Source organism: Ostrinia nubilalis, chromosome Z, assembly GCF_963855985.1.
Source record: "Ostrinia nubilalis chromosome Z, ilOstNubi1.1, whole genome shotgun sequence".
NCBI lineage: Eukaryota > Metazoa > Arthropoda > Insecta > Lepidoptera > Crambidae > Ostrinia > Ostrinia nubilalis.
Window position 1 is genome coordinate 14,758,566 of NC_087119.1, and position 26,375 is coordinate 14,784,940.

General features: G+C 38.9%; 1 protein-coding gene across 7 annotated transcripts in view; it reads left to right on the forward strand.

Moving 5' to 3' along the window:
* Positions 1 to 18,735: 18,735 nt before the first annotated feature.
* Positions 18,736 to 26,375, forward strand: part of LOC135086485 (calcitonin gene-related peptide type 1 receptor-like) — a 134,497-nt gene continuing 126,857 nt past the window's right edge. For 5 of the 7 annotated variants that reach the window (XM_063981205.1, XM_063981208.1, XM_063981210.1 and 2 more), the window contains exon 1: positions 18,736 to 18,826. The gene's annotated coding sequence lies outside the window, so the exon portion shown is untranslated. Of the gene's footprint in view, positions 18,888 to 26,375 lie in introns of all 7 variants that reach the window. The other 2 variants (XM_063981207.1, XM_063981206.1) reach the window with 2 other exon arrangements.

Consider the following 26,375-nt stretch of genomic DNA (forward strand, 5'->3'; position numbering starts at 1 on the left):
TGACAAGAAAGTTTTATCGTATAATTATTTAAGTAAGAACATCATTAACATTATAAAGACTGCAATTAAGAAAGTATTTTAATCAATTTCAGTCGTCTCTGACATTTAATTAAGTATTACTCTGAAGTGACTACATTTTACTGTCACTTTTACTAACTTATCACAAGAAAAAGTAAGTTCTTACCGCAAAACCTAAAACCTTTTATGAGAAAATGTTGGCTGTTGTTATTTTTATGCTAGGACATAAAAATATTCCATAACAAAGGAATGAGCAGCTGCAGTAACTCGAATATAATTTATGAAGCGCTGTCTCTACATAAATTATATAGAAAATATGACTTAAATATGAATTGAAATTGTCGTCTCGAAAATATAATAAAAAATACATAAGAAGATAGATGCTTGTTAGGCCAGTAGAATTAAACACAAAAATGAATTAAATCGGAAATAATTCCTACTAAAGATTTTACTGCTTTAATGGCTTCATTAGTTGCCCATAAAGACTCTCCTAGGTTTTCGACTTCGACGGAGTTGTGCTTAAGTGGTGGGGGTCCCCGAAAGGGGCGCTTTTTCGGTTTTCCGGTTATACCGTGTAAAGGACTTACCCTATCGAAAAGTAGTCTTCCAGACGGTTGAAGGGCATTTAGTCCTGCATTAAATAAGACCAAATTTCATATGTTTTGGACAAACCGTTCTCGTGCAAATGTTCGGCAAAGTAGAAAATATGTGTATAATTAATGACCCTCTCCACGTCCAATAGCTCGTTCATTGCAAACGTTGTGATAGGGATAGAGACATGCGATTTTTGGTTTTACAAAGATAATACGATAGAGAATAATACAAAGTAATAAAAACCTCCGGTTATAGGGGCATTTTTTGGAGAAATTTATCAAATAACCAAAAAAACACGAATTTAAAATCAGATTTTTTTCAAAAAGTATCATTTTTTATTATTTGTTGGCATTTTTTGTGTATTTTATGTATTTTTTTAGTATTGCCTGTTATTTAGCATTATTACTGTTTTTATTTTATCAGGATATACCGCTTAGTTTAAAAGTTATTACGTTTTCTTTACAATAAGTAATTGGAAGAAAAAATATTCTATAAAAAATTTAAAAAAAAATCTCAAAAATTTTTTGACCTCTTTTTTGTCGATAAAAATAGTTCTAGTTTCATCTATTTTGATATGTACACTTTAACGTGACTCACACTGTATAGGTTATGTATATTTTAAAGCTATTGGTAGTTTCTTCTTTTTTGGTTATATCTATTAGATTGTAAGGATTTACGTTAAGCAAGCGAGAAGTGGTTTCATGGATGTGGCGTTGTGTGACGAATCTAGGGCATTGTGTAAGAAGATGTTCCCATGTTTGTGGCGTTTGGTCGTCACAAGGACAGTGGTCATCTGCGACGATGTGGAAACGTTTTAAGTAGCTTTTGTGATATCCGTGGTTGGTTAACACTTGGGTAATTGCGAAGTCCGGTCGGATGATCTTTGTGAACTCCCGTAGGGTGTTAAACGAAGGCAGGAGAGATCTTGTATGGACGCAGGTATTAGGGTCCATATACAGTGTGAGTCACGTTAAAGTGTACATATGAAAATAGATAAAACTAGACCTATTTTTATCGACAAAAAAGAGGTCAAAATTTTTTTGAGATTTTTTTTTTATTTTTTATAGAATTTTTTTTCTTCCAATTACTTATTGTAAAGAAAACGTAATAACTTTTAAACTAAGCGGTATATCGTGATAAAATAAAAACAGTAATAATGCTAAATAACAGGCAATACTAAAAAAATACATGAAATACACAAAAAATGCCAACTAATAATAATAAATGATACTTTTTGAAAAAAATCTGCTTTTAAATTCGTGTTTTTTTGGTTATTTGATAAATTTCTCCAAAAAATGCCCCTATTACAGGTGGTTTTTATTACTTTGTATTATTCTCTATCGTATTATCTTTGTGAAACCAAAAATTGCATGTCTCTATCCCTATCACAACATTTGCTATGATCGTTTGAACAAAGGCCTGCCACAACATTATTCTCCGCTACAGGTAGAGACAATTTTAATTTTAACTAAAATGCTTATTTTACTTCGAAATCTTTTGTTTTTGTTTGAAATCTAACTTGTCTTTATCAAAATTACAAATCTAGAGCCATTTTCAGTTTCGTTGTTAACGAAGCTTTGAATGGCGCGCCCGGAGAGGCTTAGTTCAAACGATCATTGCAAACGTTGTGATAGGGATAGAGACATGCGATTTTTGGTTTTACGAAGGTAATACGATAGAGAATAATACAAAGTAATAAAAACCACCGGTTATAGGGGCATTTTTTGGAGAAATTTATCAAATAACAAAAAAAAAAACACGAATTTAAAAGCAGTTTTTTTTTCAAAAACTATCATTTTTTATTATTTGTTGGCCTTTTTTGTGTATTTTATGTATTTTTTAGTATCGCCTGTTATTTAGCATTATTACTGTTTGTATTTTATCAGGATATACCGCTTAGTTTAAAAGTTATTACGTTTTCTTTACAATAAGTAATTGGAAGAAAAAAAATTCTATAAAAAATTTAAAAAAAATCTCAAAAAAATTTTGACCTCTTTTTTATCGATAAAAATAGGTCTAGTTTTATCTATTTTCATATGTACACTTTAACGTGACTCACACTGTATAATTTCTCGGCCGATACTTCGCATATGTGTCTATTATGGTGTTTAACCAGGCTAATAGGGACGGCTCGGTAGTCCGGTGATTTATGCATCTTGGCAGCAGCCTTAGCCGCCGAGTCTGCCTCCTCATTGCCGTCGAATCCAGCGTGGGCCTTGATCCACGCGAATTCAATGTCTAAGCTGGATGAGCGGGCTTGGTATAGCAGTCGGTGAATATCAACGGCCAACTGGTTATGGGTGCTGCCATTTTGCAACTCTGTGAGGCCGGATCTGCTATCAGAGAGTATGAGTGCGTTTGGGAGTTGAAAGTCAAGTATGTATTTACAAGCCCTCTGTATAGCGAGCATTTCTGCTTGGAACACTGAGCAGCCACCATGAAGTTTGAGACTCTTGACGACTGGTGGTTGTGAGTTGGCTGAGTCTTTGACGACAAATGCAGCCCCTACGCAGTCGTCAATTTTGCTTCCATCAGTATATATGAGCCAGGTATGATTGGCACCAGCCTGATTCAGATCTGATGAGGAGGTGATTTCCTCAAACTGAATGCCGATCCTTTCAGACGGGTGGAGAAATTTGGACGGATGACAGGGTTTCTCGATGTTGATATCTCGGGGTAGAAAAGATGTTGTACCAGAGAGTTTAGTGGTCTCAATATCAGCAACCATTGCGACCTTTGCTGGAAGCGGGGTAAGCTGTGAGAGAGTGATTGCAGCGGCGGTGCTGACCGTTCTAAAACCCCGGATGATCTTTATTGCGAACAGTCTTTGAATAGAAAGGAGGCGTTGAGTAATGTATTTATATTTTTGGGCACATGTCCAGATTCCCGCACCGTAGCAGATAATAGGCTCTATGACGTGTTCATAGATTGTACGAACGTTCTCTGAATGTACGCCCCAGGTTGGCCTTATGAAGATACTTAGTTTGTTGTAAAGGGTTTTAACCTTATTAATGATATAATCCACATGTTTTGTAAAAGTGAGTCGCTTGTCTATTATAATGCCGAGATATTTAATGTGGTCCGTATATGTGAGCCTAAGGCCCTTCATGAACAGTTTGCATTTGGCGGCTTTATTTGTAAATGCTATTGTTTGCGTTTTGTCTGGCCCAAACTCCAGCTTGACGCTTTCGCCCCAGCTGGTAATTCGGTCCAGTGCAATATTGATGATATTTTCGAGTATGGTGTGACTTTTAGAGTGCGCTATTAGAAATATATCGTCAGCGTACGCCTGGAGATGGCATCCGTCCGGTAGAGGTGTTAAGAGCAGTTGGTCCAAGATAAGGTTCCACAAAGTGGGGCCAATTACCGAACCCTGAATGCATCCCCTAGACATAGTCTTGCTAACTTGACTGTCCGCGAATTGTATACCAATTTCTCGTTCCTCGATGTAGTTCAGGAGGATGTTGTATAAGTTGCTGGGGCAGCCAGTTTCCCGGAGTCTACGGAATATTGCCGGCCACCATGCTCTGTCAAAAGCAGCTTTAATATCCAGAGACACTCCAAGGACTTGCTCGCCTTGGCGTTTGGCGCTATTTATTATATTAAGGGCGCTGTTAATAGCAAGTAATGTTGACCTTTGGGCCTTGAAACCGTACTGGTTAGTTGGGCTGTTGTTAGTGAGCTCTAGGTGGTGGTTGAGCCTGTTAGTGATAAGGCGCTCCAACAACTTGCCAAAGACGTTCAAAAGTCCTATCGGACGAAAGCAAGTTAGATTTTCATAATTGGGTTTGCCAGGTTTAGGAATTATTTTGGCGGTTGCACATTTCCACATTTTGGGGAAATATTGCAGTCTCAGACAGCAGTTCATTATGCCGCAAATCTCTGTGGGGAACCAAAGAGCAGTTTGGAGGCAGATATCGGCGGTTAGGTGGTCCAAACCAGGCGCTCTCCGATGATTCATGCACTGTAGACCTTCTATAATCTCCGTGTATGTGAAAGGTGGTTCTGGAGGAGTGTTTGGCGTAGACCTCATTGATATTCTTGCAGAGGTCTGTTCTGGTGAGCAGTCTGGAGTGTCTTCAGGAAAGAACTGATCGAGGAGCGCCCGGGCCGTGTCATCAGTACTACTGGTGTAAGTTCCGTCATCCAGTTTCAAAGTAGAAGGTGGTTGGATGAGTGGTCGAGTTTTAATTATTCTATTCGTGACAGACCAGACGTCTTCTTTCTTTTGTCTGCCGCAGAACCCACGGAAATGTGCTGTGGAGGCGGCACAAAAAGCGTCCGAATATTGACGTCTGGCTCTGTCGCGTTCAGCGATCGCGTCATCCAGCGGAAGTCTGCGCCTGACAGCCTTGCAGAGCTTGTGGTGCGCTTTGATAGAGGCGCGTTTAAGTTCCGCCAGCTCCTCGTTCCACCACGGGGCTTGCCGCGGGGGTCCAGAGGATCTGGGTAGGAGCTCATCGCACGTCTTTTGTATGGCTAAGGTAAATTTTTCGACGTATTCATCAAGTTGGTTGTTATCCATCCTATCAAAGTCAGTGTAAATTGGCAAATGTCTTCTGGCTTCCGTGACAAATGGCTGCTGGATGTGATCCCATTTGACGTTATTGGTGGAGTAACGGAATGTAGAAAGCTTTTTGTTTCTTGTAGGTCTCATGGACCCAAAGGAAGCCATGAACGTGACAGTATGATGGTCAGATGACGGACAAATTTTAGGGTCGACAAGCCAGTCTCTTAAGGAAAAGTTGTTTAATATCCACGATGGATTGGCGTAGTTGTCCTTGTGTGACAGTTTGAAAAGTAGGTGAGCTACCGGTGTTAAACACTTGGAGGTTATTTTCTATGATTAAGTCAAAGACTTCGTTACCACGGCGGTTATTGTAAGTGGATCCCCAAGCTCGGTGCCAGCCATTGAAGTCACCACAGATTAGATGAGTGGCTCCGGCCGTCTGCTGAAGAAACAGCTGAAGTTTTCCCAGTGTGTTGTTGTCATCGCTACGAGGTTCGATGTACACGGAGACAAGGTAAATTTTGCGGTTATTACTATCTTTAATTTGAACAATGCACAGGTTTGTGTCTGAGTGGTCAGTAATGCCTAGCGTGCTGAAGATACCATCCTTAACCAGAATCGCTGCCTTGACTGGTGTTGTGTTATTAGGGAATTGGTAAGTTGTGTAGCCGGTTAATGGTTTGAGCCGTTTTAAATTGGATGTATATGGTTCGTTAATAAATACTAAATCAGTTGATGTGTCAGTAATGTGCAAGTTGAGTTCGTGGGTTGCGTTTCTACCGCGTCCCAAGTTTATTTGAGTGCATTTATAAGACGTGTTGTTTTGCGTTTGGGTTGTTGCGCTGGAAAGTCTAGCTGCCATAATCTGTTCTTGATCTGATTTTTGAAGACATTAGTTTGACTCGAGCACAGCTGACGGATGTTGCACTATGATTGGTTTGGACTTTGGTATTGATAGTCTTGGCATGCTGGGCACAGTTGTGGCATTGAGCTTTGCCGGGGTCGCTTTTGTTGGGGCAGTTTTTATATTCATGGCCGAGACCTGAGCAATGGGAGCAAATGGGATTTTCTTGGGAGCATCTAGATTTGGTGTGCCCAAATTGCAGGCACCGAAAACATTGCAGTAGAGGTACATAGTCTTCAGCATGTACGCGCTGGTGGTCCAGGTTGAGCTTGACCGCCGCAACCACGGCTTGCCAGACTTTGGGGGAGGCGATGAGCACTTCATTGTACAGAGCCTTGTTGCGATTGGCACGTTTAAATTTAAATTCCAGGTCATCCTTGCTCATAGTGATGTTCTGAAGGCACTCATTCTGACCTTTTAGAATATCTACAAGTTCCTCGGCCGGGATCTCGCCCGAGATACCCTTGATGATAATCATGGGTCTCAAAGACTTCGAAACCTCGGCCTGAACCCCGCTCTCAGGGCGGTTGATTTTCTCGAGAGCTCGTTCTCGGTGTTGCACAGAATCGAATTCAACCCGGAGTTTGTTATTAGACACGTACTTTACGCTCGCAGGCGCGAAGTTCGTGTCACGGAATGACACGCTGTCTTTGAAGGTTTTAAGAGTCTCTGCCGGGCTGAGGACCTTCTTTTTGGCCTCAATAATGATGGCGGGTTTGGTTTTGGGTGGCTCTGTGGGTGCAGTCACTCTGCGCGATGACGACGAAGGAATACGGAGAGCGTCCGCAAAGGATAACCTTGGTGCTATCTGGAGCAAACGTGCGGGTGTTGGTGGTGGTTGAGGCTGAAATTTTGCCATTTCCTCTCGAAAATCCTGACGCACAACCTCTACCGTTGCTACAGGGCCAGCGGAGGAGGCGACAGAATCCAAATGTATATCTTCATGTATCACCAACTTTTTTAGCTCCTCAGTACACATTACTATAATGTTTTTTAGATCGGATCGAAGGTTGTGGCTACCATCCACAGCCCACTTGATCCGATCTATCAGCTCTATTGCGCGTTCCAGTCGGTTACTGGCTTTGGAGGGTGGTAAGGATGCCTTCTTTGGAGCCTTTTTGATGGATTTTGGGGCCGAAGCCGCTGGTGGTGATGAGCCAAATACGGGTGAGCCAAAGTCATCAGTCTGTGTGTTGGGTATCGGGCTTTGAGTTGGCGTTTCATAATCATCTTCAGGAATGATTATCGTGGGGGAACATAAAATGTCTTGCGATTGTAATGATGACCCTTGGGAAGAAGTAGTTGGTGTCAATTTTGGCGACTCAGGGTTTTCGGATTGAGATTTTTGTGTTTCAGACGACTGGGGTTTCTTAGAACGTAAATTTTTGTTGACGTTTGTCATAGGAGGAGATTTTTGTGCCTTATTTTTCAGGTATAGCGATCTCGCGTCTTTAAGATTGGCTGCCTCGCAGCTGGGATTGGTCGTTGCAGTTTTGTTTCTTGTAGCCATATTTAAATGAAAATAATTAAAGTTCGCTCGCTGTGTTCCCCACCCTCCTCGGAGTCCGCAAATGGGGAGTTTGCACTGCAAACCCAGGGCTACACTTTGAGTATAGTGCCAGGAGAAGTAAGAAGAAAGAGTGAAAGAGTAGGAAGAAAGAAGAATATAAAAAGCTACGAAGTTTCAGATCGCGACGGTTGGAGCAAGTGTAGCGAGTGTGACGACCATTCACACTGCTGCCGAGCCCGCCGTCTGCCTGATCCTTCGCACCCGACACTCGCCAGACTACCAGCCTACTAGTAGCCGCAGCCGATTGATTGGAGCTGGCTAGACTCCAACCTCCCGTTTTATCCGAATTTGAGGCCAAAGTTGCGTGTTGACCAATACGAAGACGCGCAATAAATTGCGGCGAACTGACCTTCTTCGATCGGTCTCAGCTTCCAGGATCCTCTCCTCCGTCATTACGGGTATCCACGCACGGCACAAACACGTGGGTAACTTTGTGTAGAAATTTCGGGTAAAGCTACGAAACCCCCCCCGCGTCAAGAAAGGATATCCCGCCTTTCCTCGGGCGCCAGAGCCTCGTCAGTTACAGCAGGGTGCACCACGTGCAGGTGAGGTTGACGTTTGGGGAAGCTAGATGGAGTGCGCTCCTTACACCCCCATCGCGGCCCTTTGAATCATGACTAAAATATGGCTTCACATAAAGACTGAAATGAATTACCCACATCGTTAACGCCTACATAAAAAAGAAGGGTCGAAGTACAAACGTGATATTAGAGTAGGTACGCGAAATTGACGCTATAAATCAATTATTACGAGAAAGAGTAATTATTTTCTCAATTTTCATGATTGTTCTTTTTATAAAACACATATTAAGCACTATTAAGCTATGTATAATATTAAAGATGACTGAAGTTCATTATTGTTGCATAGTCTATAATATAAAAATTCCCACAGGGCGCTGCACAGGCTGTGGTTAGGCAATTTATCTTGGGATCGAATACGTTCTGTTGCAGTGCCATGAGGCCCACGTCTCAGGTTCTATGCAATAAATAAAGCCTTCAAGCTAAATACATTACTTTAATAAACATAGCGAACTATCTTAGGTAGGTACCTACCTACTTCCAAAATTTTCTTGCCTTCTCAGACGATATTTCTTAAACACGAAATTAGACTGAGCGTGTTTACTCGTAGTAGATTTGTTTAGCAGAAAGCAATAGGTGTACTAAGTTAGGATGACATGTAACAATGTAGGATAGAATGAAATCCTTATCTATACGTATTATCTTAACCCACACAGACCTATTACTAACTACTTACTTAACCTTTGTTTTCGTCTCCTGTCACCCGCTTTGCACTGGAGAGAAGTCGAACCTTAACTTTTAACTCCTTCGTTCTTCTGATTAATTTCGTTTCGGGTCCAATGACAGTTTAACTTTCCCTTCGGACAAACTTGTCCTTCACTGGTTGACTTTTTATTGGCCGTTAAGCTGTAGATCCTGGCTACACAGGAGTCGCAGCGGTGGGAAAGAGAGGTGGGAATAGTCTTCGGGACCTATTGCAACGGTGATGTGGCAAAATTATGCAAGAAGGGTAGCGGAGTCTGCTAAGGGTAGGCAGTGCGACTAATACGCTTAGATAAAGCCTAAAGGTTCAGCCAAACCAACGCGATCACACGCGATCAGCCGGCGTGCAGCAATGGCGATCAGACTTAAATGCATTGATCGCCATCGCTGCACGCCGGCTGATCGGGCTGTTCCAAATAAGAATAAAGTTCGTGGACGCGTCCTTGCCTATCAAATGTGTCATGGAATTTAGGCATAGAGCAGTCTAAGGATATGGTGTACTCTCAGATCATAGTCTATGATCTGAGGGTGTAGTCTACACTTAAAAATGTCTAATAATATCTGCAATCTCAGCGTTATTTACTTCAAGAAGCATCGCGAAGTAGTATCTCCTTCTTTTTTCATGCAGCCACTACCAGCTATCTTCTGAAGGTCGTCGAACCCTTCGCTCCATAGTTCGTTTATGGTTCTACGACAAATATTCAAAAAATCCACGTAAATGTTATACGACCGAGCTTACATAAAGTTTAAAACAGGCCGAACAGACACATTTAGTCAATAATTAATAATGTAGACGCTATAATTACTTCTCTAAAACACAAACATCACAATAATGATTATTTATTCACGTCCTTTGTTTTAAAAATATTTTACGCCACGCAGCCTTGATTAAGGCTACAAAGCCTGACTATTATTAAATAAAGATTTTATTTTAATTATTGCTAGATAATATTAATGTTTTTTTAAGGCTGAGTTGCACCACCAACTTTAACCGTAACTATAACTATAACCGGTGTTTTTGTATGGAGTTTGACAGAATTTTTGACGTTTGTCAAAGTTAAAGTAACATGGTGCAACCCAGCCTAAGTAATTTAAGCCTGTACGGTCAGATTTATCATTATCAATGTTTTTTCGATACTTAATACGTCTTTATTGCATACCATGTGTAGTTAAACAGTTGTTTGGTCCCTTACAGCTACAATTAGTACCTAATATAAAGTGGCATGATCCACGATCCTTTCCGGAATATGCGCAATTAACGCTTAATCTCTCGAATGATAATTTAAATATTTTATGGAAGATTAAATTACATAAATGCTGTGCGGTGAAAATTTTACCGAATTGAGTTAATTCCATTCATTTAAAATTCATGTGATGTGTGTGAGAGAAATAATTAAGCATCATGCTTAAGTTCCTGTAATAAATTATTTAAAGACACAAATTTATGCTTAAGATGTGAAATTACTAGAGAAGTTGTTCGTAGATGAAGAATCGTATAATAAACCAAAGCAAACGTAATTATTGAAAATATCTCATTTCATTATTAATAGTCCAGTCAATAAAGCATTATAGATGGAAAACTGTAGAACACAATTTCTGACTTCAGGACTTTATTTAGACTAGTTAGGAGGTGAACATAGCAAAAGTCCCCGCCCTTAGCCCTTGAGCCGGCGGGGAGAGGGGGGTTTAAAGGTGCCACTTTTCGGTTTTTCGCTTAATCCTCGGAAACTATGCGTCCTAGTGACATGACTACTTTGAACCAAAAAAAGCATATTCAATTTGCTACAGATGAGATAGACAAGTTTTTCTATAAATTGTATAGTTTTCGCGGCATCTGCTCTAGAAGGTCTGTAATATTGGAAATTTTATTTTTGTCTTACATGTTACCATCAGGAGAAAATCGACTAAATCAACATTGAGCAATCATTCTAGACATGCGGGAGCATGTTAAGCCTAGTTCCAGCGAGGGGACTACACCGTGCGTATATTTAGACGAATCACTTTGAGCCACTTTTGAGTCCTCATCACTCAAAAACTACTGTGCATTAACACTTCAAATTTGGCTCATGTGTTGAGACTTACAAGATATACATCAGTTTCAAATTTCATAAATCTGCCTCAAACGGTTCTTTAGATATTGACGTCCAAAAATCTACATGTCTGACCTATAGACCAAATTCTAACCACTTCCAGATGACCTCGAAGGTTCAAATTTGGCATCCAGAAAGGTAGTTATGTAAATACAAAGGAACAAATAAAAAACCAGTAAATTTTAACATTTCACATGTGATAGATAGATAGTAGTGCTCTAAATATCGATTTTTGAACGTCAATACCTAAATAACCGTTTGAGGTATATTTATGAAATTTGAAGCTGATGTACATCTTGCAAGTCTCAATACATGAGCCAAATTTGAAGTGTTAATGCACAGTAGTTTTTGAATGATGAGGAGTCAAAAGTGGCTCTAATTGGTTCGTCTAAATATACGCACGGTGCAGTCCCCTCCCTGGAACTAGGCTTAACATGCTCCCGCATGTCTATAGTGTTTGCTCAATGTTGATTTAGTCGATTTTCTCCTGAAAGGAACATGTAAGACAACAATAAAATTTCAAATTTTACAGACCTTCTAGAGCAGATGCCGCAAAAACTATACAAGATATAGAAAAACTTGACTGTCTCACCTGTAGCAAATTGAATAAGCTTTTTTTGGTTCATAGTAGTCATGTCACTAGGACGCATAGTTTCCGAGGATTAAGCGAAAAACCGAAAAGTGGTACCTTTAAACCCCCCTCTCCCCGCCGGCTCAAGGGCTAAGGGCGGGGACTTTTGCTATGTTCACCACCTAACTAGGCTAAATAAAGTCCCGAGGTCAGAAATTGTGTTCCATGGATTTCTCTCTACACCGTCGTTAAGGCATTCATTGACTGGACTATAAACCATATTAAGAGCGTTAGTAAGTGGACTTCCATTTTGGTTAACTTGTTTGTAACTTAGCCCTAATAAAACATTATTCTATTCTTTTCTATTTTATTTTGTAGTCTTTCTACAAGGCTCACGGCACATCAAACTGAGTTTTACCTACTTATCAAACCTGTGTAATTAGATCTCTTGTCTCAGCTCCAGCCGGCATGTCTACTGCAGATGCACTAACTGATATTACAGACCACTCCCACGCTGATTCAAAGCTTTGAAATACGATTTGAGAATCTCAGCTGCTATCCTAAGGTGATTATCACACTGCACCGCGCTCCGCCGCGGTACGCGAGACGACAGATTTAATCATTACCTATGTGTCATAGTCAAAGGTCGATATGCAGTCTCTTCGCGGAATGACTGGTCTATCCTAGGTTTGACCAAGGCCTTCAGGCAAACCCCGAAGTGAATTCTTATTTCGGCCTTTGACTAAGTCAAACCTAGAAGTGCCTAAACTGTTCAGACAAACTCTAATTTCTAGAAAATAATAGCATACCTATAGGTTATATACATTGTTTTGAGCGCAAATTTTTTGCCTACACCCCCGTAGCATTTTGAGACCCCTAGCACCCCATTTGGACATTTTATTCAACTTTTTAGATTTTTAATATTGACTTAGAATTTTTTCGTACAAAATTTTATAACTTTGTAATTTTTGGTTAGATTTTCAAAATTTTTTCGCTTCAATAGTTTCACCCTTTTCGGTTTAGCACTCCCGTGACGTTCGATTGACATCGTCTCATACTAAATTCTGCTTTTTTGGCGGTCTTTAGTGTTTCTTTTGGGATCTGAGACGGTTTTTGGGCGTCATTTTCAAAATTTTCTAGGGCCACCCCCGGCGTATTTCGGCTTTTTGGATTCGTCTCGGCGAGCCCTATCCGTAGACACCTCATTTGTTGCGATCGGAGGTCAGGAAGTTTAAAAAATCGACCGCCCACCCACCCTTTTGTGTCTAGGGAGGTAGACTTTTTGCATTGGGCCAAAAATTATTATCGCGGTTTTGAGCTTTGTAGGGCACTATATCATTGGACAGATGACTTGAAATAATTAGAGTTTAGTTTTAAGCATTTTAGACCTTACTGAATAAGTAAGTTGACCTATATACAATTATATTTTGACCAGTAAACAATTTTACTGCGACGCATTATTTATTTGACCGTCTCGGGCTGCGACGCCGCCGCAGCGGGTACCTGCAAAAGAAAAAGACATATTAAAAACATAAGACTGACACATATTGGACTTACCTGCTGCTGCGGTGGTCGCCGCTCCGACTGGAAAGTACCTGGAAAAGGAAAAATTATAGTTTTAAGCGACATATTTATAACTTTTACAAACTTTTTAATTATTATTTATTTTATTTTTTCTTTTAACGCGGTCATACGGACTTTTGATTATATCATACCACACTTTAGGCGACGCGCACCTCTGGCGACATGTTCGGTTTTAGGACTCCGGCGAAGAAGCCCACCGACGAGGTCCAGCAGAGGTCTCCTGAGTCTCCACCTATCAGGAGGGCAGGGAGGGTGAGACGCAGCGTCGGCGAGTGGGAGACAGGGAAAGCTGGGCTTTCTTCTGGCTCCGACTCAACCCCGCCGCAGGCCGAGCCCCCGAAGGCCCCCAAGAAACCCGTGCCAGGGCGCCGGGCTTCTGTGGAGGCAGCGTCGGCGAGCTCACCCAAGCTGCCCGCCACTGCAACTAAGGAAAGAACAGCCGAAGCCAGAGCCTGCCTGCAGAAGGCTAAGATGTCTCTTGGCACAGCAAGAAACCTGCGCGGTGACATCAAGACCGACGTCACGCAGGCTCTGGATCGGCTGTATCAGCTGGTAAAAGAGGCAGAGATGGAAAGGAAGGGGAAGGCTCCGGCGAAGAAGGTGGCCGAGCCTGAACCTGTTAAAGAGAAGGAAGCGGATAGGGAGAAGGAAAGAGTAGAAGAGGAAGACATACTAGCTGAGATTAGAGAGAACAGGAGACTCCTGCTGGTAAATAGTAGGAAGCTGGACGAAATTAAGGAGGAGGCGGAGAAACAGAAGACTTATTGCAACGCGTCGACCACCTATGCCAGCGTCGCGGCGTCCGTGCCCGGACAGCAGCGCCTGCCTGTTAGGTCGGCCCTGCACTCCATCGTGGTTACATCTAAGGACGCGATGGAGACAGGGGAGGAGGTGCTGCGGAAGGTCAGGGACGCCGTCAACGCGAAGGAGGGATGGGTGAAGGTCGACAAGATCAGAAAGGCCAAGGATCAAAAGATCATTATGGGGTGTAGCACAGAGGAAGAAAGGAGGAAAGTAAAGGCTAGAATAGAGGACGGGGGCCTCCTAGTCGCGGAGGACATGAAAAATAAAGACCCGCTTCTAGTCCTGAAGGACGTCCTGTTGCTTAACAGCGACGAGGACGTCCTGAAGGCTCTTCGCAACCAGAACAGGGGTATTTTTCATGAACTCCGCGAGGGGGAGGACCGCGTCCAAGTAAGATACACAAAGAAAGCCAGAAACCCCCATACACGACACATAGTTGTGAGCGTATCGCCGGCAATCTGGCGGAGAGCGACTGATGCGGGAACCGTGCACATCGACTTGCAGCACATCCGAGTGGCCGACCAGTCACCGCTGGTGCAGTGCACTAAGTGTCTGGGTTACGGCCACAGCAAGCGATTCTGCACGGAGCCCGCGGATGTCTGCAGCCACTGTGGAGGGCCACACCTTAGCACCGACTGCGCCGAGAAGCTCGCTGGTGGGGCACCGTCGTGCCGGAACTGCCAGCGAGCCAAAGCGGAGCACGTCCAGCACAATGCGTTCAGCAACGACTGCCCAGTGCGCAGGCGGTGGGACGCGTTGGCCAGATCCACGGTGGCCTACTGATAAGGTTGCCGCGGGCGATATCACCATCCAGCTCATAACTCACCTGGTCGCCAACTGCCTCAATCGACGTCGTTGTACTTCTGAAAAAGAACATAATATTATTAGCATTAAAATTATCTTGAGATCAGAATTTAAAAACTGCAAATATTTGGCCTTAATTTTAGAACATAAAATAACAACACATAACAAAACACAAAATTCAAAATTTAAAGAAAACAAACAAATAGATAACAATTTGATGGCCAAATTGGACTATTTGGAAAAAAAAAAACTCATTTCGCAAAACAAACAGCACAAAGGCGCTCACTAAAAAGAAAACAATTAAGACCTATGTTATCTAAATATTATGAGAATATTATAGATAAACATAAAAAGTAGTTGCAAATGAGTCACCAGATAACCCGATATTAAAAATTCTCGAAACCTTGATAATAAAACAAATAAAACTTACCCATAATAAACAGCAAACAAGCAAAACCTGTGTCCTGAAATCAAACATGGCATAACAGATTTTAAGACAAAAGGAGAGCAATAAAACTTAGAAAAACATTAATTGGTATCTAGAACAGAATTTAAATTAAGAGAAATAGAAAAATCAAAATAGGAATTTTAGAACAAACCTTTAAAAAGTCATCAAAATTTAAAGCAAACAAACATTGGTAAAAAACTTAACTAAAACTTTAAAAAACACACCAGCCAAACAATTAAAACCTAAAAATAGCAAAGTCTCTGATATGCAATCGTCAGAGGTGCATAGAAACAAATTCAAAAAAAAAAAAAAAAAAAAAAAAAAAAAAAAAAAAAAAAAAAAACTGTTCAGACAAACGTCGCAACTCAAATAATCTGTTTCGGGCTTTGCCTAGTCAATCCTAGAAACGACTGACAGACTCGGTCAAAAGTAGACGGCAAATAGAAAACCGGCCAAGTGCGAGTCGGATTCGCTCACGAAGGGTTCCGTGAGACTTTGTTGTTGTATGGGAGCCCCCCATAAATATTTATTTTATTTTAATTTTATGATTTATTTTTAAAATAGATATGCAACTAAATATTTCAAGGGTTCACCTGTTTACGTTTTAATATCGAGTAAAAAACTGCAACAAGTCACGTTTGCTGTATGGGAGCCCCTCTTAAATATTTAGAAAGAAAGGAAGAAAGAAAGAAAAATATTTATTCAATGCAAGTAGGTACACAGCAAGATTATAACTAAAACTATTTATTTTTAAGGTGAATAAAAAACTAAATATTTTGAGAATGATTCATGAGATACGAGCTTGGTGACAGACAACCTTTAGCGAAGTCTACTATGACTTCGCTAAAGGTTGTCGCTAAGGGTCGCGTTTTAACTCTTTATCCTTTAATTTAAGGTAACAGAACCCTAAAAATTAGTAATTTCAAGATCGATCTAGAAACACTGACAAACAACCTCAGTAAATAAGTTTAGTTACTCGTACCTTCACCTAAAGAGACAGCTGCGCGTGCGCGTGAAAACCGACCGTTACGCCTATACAATAAGTTCAAGATCAGAATGAAGTATAGTTTAGTTTAAAGTCTTAATTGAGGTTTGACTAGTCAAACCCCGATTTCATTAAATTGAGTTTCGACCTTTGCCTGACCAAATTAGTTACTCCTAGGTTTGACTAACATTATTTAGTCAAAGGCCGAAATGTTTGGGCTTTGACTAAGACTTCTAGTCAGACCTGAGGATTGACTAGTCAAACCTAGGAGTGCCGGAACTTCGAGGTTTGACTATAACATATGCAAGTACCTCAATTTGTATAGAAAACACGCGCGGCACAAAGTCATTGTCGTCACGCGGACCGCGGCGGAGCGCGCGGTGCAGTGTGATTATCGCCTAAACGCTGGCATGAATTAGCCTTTACTAAGGGTGAGTTGCACCACCTTATTTTAACTGTGACTATAACCATAAGCAACTGGTGTTTTTGTATGGAAATTTGACAGAATTGAAAGTTTGTTAAAAATAAAGTAAGATAGTGCAACCCAGCCTAAAACTCCCCGCAGACTACAGATTTTTAATCGGGCATAGTTGGGCCCAATTCTAAAGTATGAAGAATTGGCCGTTACCAATGTGCGCACTTTCATACATGTCCATACTGATTAACAGCACGACCCAACTATCGGCCGACAAAAAGTCGGTGGTCTGCGCCTAGGCTAAGGGTGTCTTAATTAATTGCATGTCATTTCAAGATGGTTCAATAGTGCTAATTTACGATTTAGAGCTACAGCACATACTACTTTTAGCATCGGCAACAGGCGATTTATCCGCTTTTTAGAAGCTGGATGCAGTGACCACTGCACTGTCGCTCACTTAGAAACACCAAACGCGGCGATTGAATCACTTTAATGAATCTCGAAGCAGTGACAGCAGTCGCAAAACGCGCGATTCCGATACCGAAAGTCGCGAAATAGCGATGCTGCATCGATACACTCGCAAAATCTGCTGCTGTGGCCCTTAAATAAAATGATAAATTATAATCATAGTGGAAAACTCATGGTCAGTGAAGCTGAAAGATTAAATGAAAACCACGTCCTGACAAAAGCAGCGTGTCACGACCGCCAGTGAATTGCACGACTGTGTACAACCAGGTAATATAATTTACGATTAAGATAGTTGAACTTCTTAAATACTTTTTCCAACTCCTGATCATGAGTCTTTTTAATCAACCTACCTACTCATTATCGGGAGGACAACTGTGATCACAACCTTTTACTAATATGCTCAACCGATGGCTACTTACCTACCCTCTGAAGCACATACTTAATCATTTATCAAAACTGCGACCGGGTCAAGAGAGTACAATTTTGTAACAACTACACCACAGGCATTAACTTTTTAAGTGTTACTACTTTAAAATACGTAAATTATTGTTGGCAGAATGATAAATCACTTAAAAAGTAACTTTTGAACATCCTCTACAGTGCAGTATTGCTTCTGGATTAATGGGCCATTGCTGACACCAACGCAAGAAAAATATTTTCCGTTAACAGTTCAGAAAATTCTTGATACGTTTTTTTGGGAACAATAGCACATGAATCTATACACACTTTGATTGCAAAATCACTTTTATTGCAGCTACATAAGATACACAGTGTTAGTTTAACTTGCCGTTAGTATAAGTAGGCCAGGCTTCCTTAGGGACTGCGGGGTTTCTATCACGTTTGTTCGGAACTCGACCTCGGACATCGTAAAGTAACAAATGGCTCGCGCTCTTGTGACAAAATAAAAGTAACACATAAAATGAAAGATTTAATGATATTTATAAACTCTCTTTAGGGCTCTTTATTATTGCCTATTTTTGATGGACTGGTTGATTACTTGTGAACTGATTTCTCACTAGGTATCTGTTTAAAATTTTGTTTTACTGGTATTAAACAAGTTTTATTCATTTCATTTTTACGATATTATAAATACCAGTAAATTTAATAATCCTTTAACTATTAACTTTTTAACATGTTTGCTCTGTTTTAATGGGTACTTAACAAGTAATTAGTATATTTAAAAGTTTCAGTAAATAACCTTTCAAATTAAGTATGTATAATCTACCTATCTACGAGTATTTTTTATAAACTGCCATAATATGTAGTTGGTAGTACTTTTGTAGTACAGAAAATTATTAAAATTACTATCTGCAGCTTCTAAACTTTTAAAGATTAAAATCTCAAAGATTAATTCGGGATAGGTACATGATAACTTCAGTCTTTTAGATAAAAAAAATCATGAAGTAATTTTTCAAAACAAACTTTCAAACAGCAATTTATCTAGTAACCGCACATGAAAGTAGCAAGTTATTAATTTTGTAAAATCCAGAAAAAGGTTTCCGCTTTTCCGTTGCGCACTGTTGCGAGTTTTCCTAACGGCGGGTGATTTGTCAGCGGGCTGTTAACGAGCGACAAAAACAGCAATAAAATTAAACGCAAGAGCGGGCATAGAAACTTGCGGGATAGAGATTGGGCGCGGAATCTCTTTCCAGATGGTATCCTGGAGGCGGCGAGCCTCGCTGACTCAGTTCGCATCTTACCGCGGCCGCGAACACTGGCCGGTCTCATCCCGCGCCAAACTCTCCCGCGCTCGGAAAACTTACTCGATCACCTTCATCTAGGTATTTTAAAGTGTCCACTGTGTTTACCCACTCACTTATCGGATTGCAAACCAACATTAAGGTAAACAGATGATACGAAAAACGGAATCATTTTTCGGTTCAACGAAAAATTTCCGGAACTTTTTTCAAAAAATACCCCGAAACCACTGTAAATATTTGAACTAAAAGCCAAATTAAAATGATCGATGTTATGCTGTTTACAGTTGTGGCATTTTGTGAAAACTAATTTGGTAACTAGAATTTTAAACGTTGTATTTCCAAACTAGAAGGAATATAAATAAAACACAAACGTATGAAATATCCCTAAATGTTTAACCCCGTGACATTATTAAAAAGTTGCGGCAACAACCGCAATTGGGCTTGAAATTAGCTGTTTTTCCAACTTTTTCATGACCGCAAAACACAAACGAATAGTTTATGCCCAGTTGGCATACTAACAGTTTCAATATAAAACAATGTTAAAACATAAGCAGGTATCTAGCCTTTAAATGTAAATGAGGCGAGATGTGCGCAAAGAGTTGTAAATATTGTTCATAGTTTACGGGGTACTCACATTTATTTCACGCCGTTCGTTTATGTAGGTATTAACATAGAGTGAAACATTAAACAAATTACATTAAAAAATGAAAATACCTAAGCACTAAGGAGAAATGTTGCTTCGTTGCAAACGCTATTGCATTTACTTTGAGGAGTGTTCCAAGACTGTTTCTGAGAACGGTTTGGTTTGATTAAGTCTGCTGAGTTTAACCTAGCAGTTTGCTACTGATTGCTGTCTGACGATCAACTATACGGTGCAGTTCACATGAAATGTCTTACTGCTTACTACTAGAAAATAACATTGGTAGGTATCTGTTAAGAAAAGTGCGCGTAAATTAAGCGAATCATCAAAATTTGCTCAAAAAACACTATGCTCATTTTCATGTAGGTACTTACCTATATTTCCCCTTCCTTTTTACATATAATGCAAAAAATTATAAAATAATTTTATCGGCCAAATGGCTCTTCTTTTAAACCGAACAATCCTTAGCTAACATAATATCTACATTTATCTATACTACAATATGGTTCTGCAAATTGACTTTGCTCAGGTCTGGTACAATATTAACCGACTTCTGTTGCTGTACTCTTGTAATAATCTCCACAATTCCAAGTCTTAAGTCCCGCGTGTAAGAAATTTAATTCACGTAACGCAATCAATTTCGCATTCCCGTGTGTTGAACCTGAGCCTTGGAGACCTTTAGTGCACATAGATGTATATTTTATTTTTATATTATGCCATCAAAAGTTTTACTTATCTTATGATAAGTCAAACTTAGTTTTTTTAACAAGTCTAAATATTTCTTCTTTAGAAACGGATAAATCGAAAAACAAAAGTAGAAACACTAAATTAAGCGCCCATATCATATTTATTGCCGAGTGCTAAATCTATACTAATATTATAAATGCGAAAGCAACTCTGTCTGTCTGTCTGTCTGTTTGTCTGTCTGTCTGTCTCTCTTTCACGCCTAAACCACTGAACCGATTTTGATGAAATATGGTATAGAGATAGTTCGAGTCCCGGTTTTTGAAACAGGGACGCGCGCGATAAAGTTTTCTGTGACAGACAAAATTCCACGCGGGCGAAGCCGCGGGCGGAAAGCTAGTAAGTACTTAATTAGAAAACGTATCACTTTGAAATACAGTTTCTTCTAATACCGTAGATAATAATAAAGTAACTATGATTTCGCTTTATTTAGTTTTTGTTTAAAATATATTTGACGAAAAGATTTTGCCAAACATATTTTTCCCGTTCTTGATATCTAGGCTGCTTAATTGTAAAGTTTGTAGACCATAAATTATCGCGCTATCTCGTAGGCTTAGTTACTCGCATGTGATTTTAATACTGGTACTTATGTGACGAAAATTAACACGTTCCCCGTGGCAGCACTTAACTCGATTTTCCGTAATTACGATACGATATACACTGTCACATCATTGTATGGCTTGGCTAGACTTATTTTCCGGTACTAACTCCCATTTAAAACCACTAAAGGCTAAGGCTGAGTTGCACCACTTAACTTTAACCATAACTATAGCGTCAATTGGTGTTTTTAAATGGAGTTCGACTAACTTTTGACGTTTGTAATACCTTGTAGTAATGGTTAATGTATGATGGTGCAACCCAATGAAAAACTGAATAGGTGGTACACTGATGTCAAATTACATAAAAGAACTACAATCTTTTACAGTTGTATACTGTATAGAGCTTTGTTATTGCAAAGGATGATGGGCACAAATGTATGGAAAGTGGTACCCGCTCCAATAGCCATAACCAATATATATTTCAAAAGGCCTTTAGATGTAGGAAAATATCTGCTATGGGGCCAGTTCTAATTCACGTTTTGAAAGCAGTAATTCCACTAAGTATTATAAGAAAGTATAACACAATCATCCATGTATACGAGTATGTACTATGACTACAATCTATTAATATAACTAAAAGAAGCATTGAAAAGGAAAGGCTTATAGCTACGACGAACTACCCAAGCTATTAGCCCTTGATTCTCTTTCATCATCACCATCATGATCATTTTAGTCATAGCACGTCCAGTTGAACATAGGCCTCCCCCAATGATTTCCACAATGGGCGGTTGGTTGCAGCCTGCTTCCAGCGCCTTCCCGCTACCTTTATGAGGTCGTCGGTCCATCTTGTGGGTGGACTTATTGGGTCTTGTGGGTTTATTCGCTTTAGCAACCCATAATAAAATCCTTAAGAAGTAATAAAACTCTAACCCCTTTATTAATAAAATTAAGTTACACCCTAGTTGAACTCTGGCTTAAATTGTCATTTGGTATGGAAATGTCATTTTAATCCATGGTTCATCCTAGGTGTAACTTTTTATTAATAAGGGGTAGTAGTTCTTCAAATAAAAATATTTATTTCACAATTATCCCTATAAATAATTATAGAGTTAAGGAAGGATGCTGGAGCAGTAAACCCTTCATGCCTCGCATAACCTAAGTACCATACGATAGACACGTGTGATACTTCGACTACACAAAAAGTATGTTTATCTTCGAACGCAACCAGATCTGAGGCTGGTGGCCATAGTAAATGTTGTTCGTCTTGGTAAGACCTTTCAAATTACACTACAAACATAACTATTGGAGCCGGGTACCATTCTGCAAAAAAGTATGTTTATCTTCGAACACAACCAGATCTGAGGCTGGTGGTCGTAGTAAAAGTTGTTCGTCTTGGTAAGACCTTTCAAATGACACTAGAAGCATGTCTATTGGAGCCGGGTACCATTTTGCCCATTGTCCACTAGAGAAAACAGCAAAATGACAATGATTCTAAAGTTTTATTGCAAAAGATAAGCTATTTCCGCAGTTTTCGTTTCCCTAGTCTATGGCACATAGGGTTTCTGATTTCTCGACCTATTTTTTTTCTCGAGTCTCGAGAATTCTCGAGGGCAAAGTCTCGAGTTTTCTTGGGTCTCGAGTCTTTTAATGAAAACTGCTGAAATCGGTTGAAATTTAATAAAAACACAGGTTTTTTAATCTAATATACTTACTTTTATGCACAACAATCAATATTAGAATTTAGTACCACTTATTTTGGTAAGGAAAGAAACAAAAAATAAAATCTTCTTTCATAATTAATATTTACTAATAATCATAACAAAAGTCATAAAGTCGCGTGTACTTTAAGGATAAATAACAATAAAAATCTGGAGATACAATTGAATCACTTGTTTTCTAAAGAACACAATTCCAAATAGCTAAATTACGATAAATAGTTTTTTTTATGAACATAAAAACTTTTTAAAAAAAATTAAAATTTCTTACAGATAACGACTTGAATAAACTTTACGAGGAGGCACGAGTACCTAACCTAACATCTGTTGGGTAAGGTAACTGTCTAGTTAACAAATTTTTCAGTCTTTAAATCAGTCAGAGTTAAACATACATAATAAATATAGCATACTCGTTGGTGAACATTATTACTTAGTTTCAATTGAGATCATTACTTGCAAATCAAATCAGTTAAAAAAGGAAAGACTAGGCCAGTCTAAAAGCAACGCTGACCTATTAAATAATTAAAAACTTACTTTTGTCCAAGAAAATAGGCTTTCAAGAATATTAAAGCTTCAAAATTGAAACTCGAGAATTCTCGAGCTCCGGTAATTTTTTTCTCGTCTCGAATGAAGCCAAATTTCTCGAGTTTTCTCGAGTTCGAGAAAGCTCGAGCAGAAACCCTAAATTGGCACAGTTTTCGATGGTTCGCTCCATTCCGATCGTAGAAATCACCAAATAACATTGCGTTCGTCCCTTGTTATTCTCCGCTCACTTGTTTGGAGCGTTGTGGAAATGCCGGCATCCTCATCGTTATGAGTGGAAACCGAAATAAGGGTCTGGCTTTTTTTTCTTAAGTTGATGGTAAATACGAAAAGTATTATAATTTATTCAACAAAAAAAATATAATACATTTACAAAAAACTTATAATTACTTAAAAACTAAACTTTAAAAATAATGTTTTCAATATTTCAATAGTACAAGACTTACATTTCAAAACTATACCTAGTTCTGAAAATTGGTAAGAAAGAGTTAAACATACCATCAAACAAAAGATCTACATTCATTCACGTACATAAGTCTACCTACCAACATAAATGTAGATTTATTCGATTTTTTTCCAATTACAACCAAGAGATGAGGAAAGAGTTAGGGTCGGGTGATATATTTGTCAAACGTGGGCAAATATGAGCGAGGCGATCGTCAATCGAAAGACTAATTATTCGGTCGTTGTTTCCGATTCGGACATACTACCTATCTCATATCGAATCGGATATGTGTGGCATCCAATATAATCAATCAACATGTGTAATGTGTAGATACACGAGCAGATAAATTCCATCGAACAAAGATTACAAGAATAATGACAAGTTCTTTTGAAAAGATGACTTTGATTATCTCTTCTAGACGTGCAAAGAATACGTAACTGATATCTACCATTGATAAAATACAAGTATTAAATTTCCACTTGTGAAAATTGCTATAGTTTAAGTTTAAATTACTCGTGTGTATCAAATTGTTCAAGGATAGATTTGATCACGCACCCTTCGGGAGTTGAGTAGTTTTCCAAGAAAAATAAGCCTGTTTTAAGCATGTGGTTCTAAGGCTAATTTCCTAAAAAATAGCTTTTGGTCCGTTAATTATTATATTATCAAAAAAAATTGAATACGTATTATTTTTATTTATTAATCAAGCAAGTACCTAAATACAAGTTATGGTGCGTTGAAGTTTCACGTGACATCAGAAAGTGCAACACTTCTTGACATCACGGGCTCCATCTTTTGCCGTTTTCATTAATTTGAAAAGTGAAAATTACGTGTCGAGTATTTTTTGATAAATTAACTGACGGACTAATAAACTCTTGCTTTTTTACCCAAGAAACACACCTCCGTAAAGATACCATTGATAAAATACAAGTGTTAAATATCCACTTGTGGAAATGACTGTAGTTTAAGTTTAAATTACTCGTGTGTATCAAATTGTTCAAGGATAGAAATGATCACGCACCCCTCGGGAGTTGAGTAGTTTTCCAGGATAAATAAGCCTGTTTTAAACATGTGGTCCTAAGAGATATCGATCGAACTTATTATGATATAGTTGTGATTTAAGAGCAATAACGTTGTTAGAAGGCTTTTAGTATAAAAATATCGCCAAGGCAATTGTAAAATCTATACTTATGTATATTATAAAGCTAAAAAGTTATTTGTTTGTTTGCTTGAACGCGCTAATCTCAGGAACTACTGCTCGTTTTGAAAAAATATTTTTGTTTAGGATAGCCTTTATCGAGGAAGGCTTTGGATATAAAATCACCCTACAGCCAATAAGAAGAAAAATGTGGCAAAAACGGGAAATATTATTCAAACTCTTTTCACGCGTACGAAGTCGCGGGCACAGCTAGTATACCAGAAGTGTAGTTATGTGATTCCTGAACCACTATCTAGTTAGAAGTCGTCGTACTTTACGTGCATCAGTAGTCAAATTACCGTCTTCTCCAAATTACACGCCATGGAGTCCCGAATTAGACAGCAGTGGTCATTCGATCTGAGAGAATCCTAGAGGTTACCGAATGACAGATCGACGAGTGGCGAGCATATTTTGTTTTGTACCAGCGTAGACAGTTTTTATACTTTTACAGGTATGTCAAAGTTTATAAGGATTACTCACACGTTGTAACGCTTTCACGCAAAAACAACTTACTGAACGGATCTTGATGAAACCAACCAGTATTTTTTTATACTATAATTTAGACTGTAATTTATAACGATCTGTTTTTAACTGATTTTCACAATTTCACGCGGGTGAAGCCACAGGCAAAAGCTAGTACAAACTCTGGCACTAATTGTTATGGGTAAATCACCATTTTATAAACTTGAAAAAATAATCGATCGATCTTTCGTTTGCAAGTAATGTCTAGAGTCTAGAATTTTGTTTTACAATATGAGCATCAAAAGAAAATGTCTTTGAAATCATCGACTTGATAGATTTTCTATAAAAAGCCTTTGTTCTTTGAAATAAGGAACACGAACATTTTAATTACAGTTAAAACAATAATAACCAGGTTTTGGAGTCAAGGCATTAAACAATTTTTAAAAAGGTTAGTGAAAAATTTATGGAGAGACATACTGAGACTGTAACATGTAACATTTTGCTTATGATTCACAAATAAAAAATTTATTTGTATTTCACATACCTAGTGAAGTTTTGTATAATATCGATTTTTAAAGGCACTTAAAAAATTTGTGATGCCAAGCGTGCGAAGCAAAGTAAGTACGCAGCAGCTATTTGCTTGACACTGAATATTGACAACTGTTTACGAATACCTACCTGGAAAATCTAAAGTTCGGACAGTAGGCGTAAACACTACAACAAAGGGCTCCATGTGATCACAATAAGCATTCTCTCAGTAAAGGAAATGGAACCCACAAACACAGATGTAATTGGGTCAACTTCGACTTAGCATTTAGACTTTAAAACGGCATTTTAAGGGTAACGGCTTTAAAAGATACCCTCTGGAACTTTATAAGACGATGGAAGAAGCCGATTCCGAAAAATCCTTAAGAAACCCTTCTTTTTCCTCAATTAAGTCATTTAATCCGCAACAACATAGAAAAGAGCAAACTTAACTCGAGATAACAAATAGGTACCTAAATGTTACTAGATATCTACTCAAGAACATTACAAACGGTCCTAAAAGACACTGTTCTTTATCTATCATGATAGGTACACTGTTACATTTACATACATAACCATCGCGCTTTTGTTCCGAGTTATATAAAATTCTATAATGAAGGTGGATAGGATATACTCGTACACTAGACAATTCTTTTGGTATACGAGAATTTGGAACTACTCAATTAACCTTTACAAACAGTGCATCAAGCACTTTGCTTCAACTTGACTTTTATTTGATAACTAGAGCGAACGCTCGTCTTCAGGTAGAGTCTACTCCAAATAATGAAATGGTAGTGATAATTAGGGTGTGAATAGTGAATA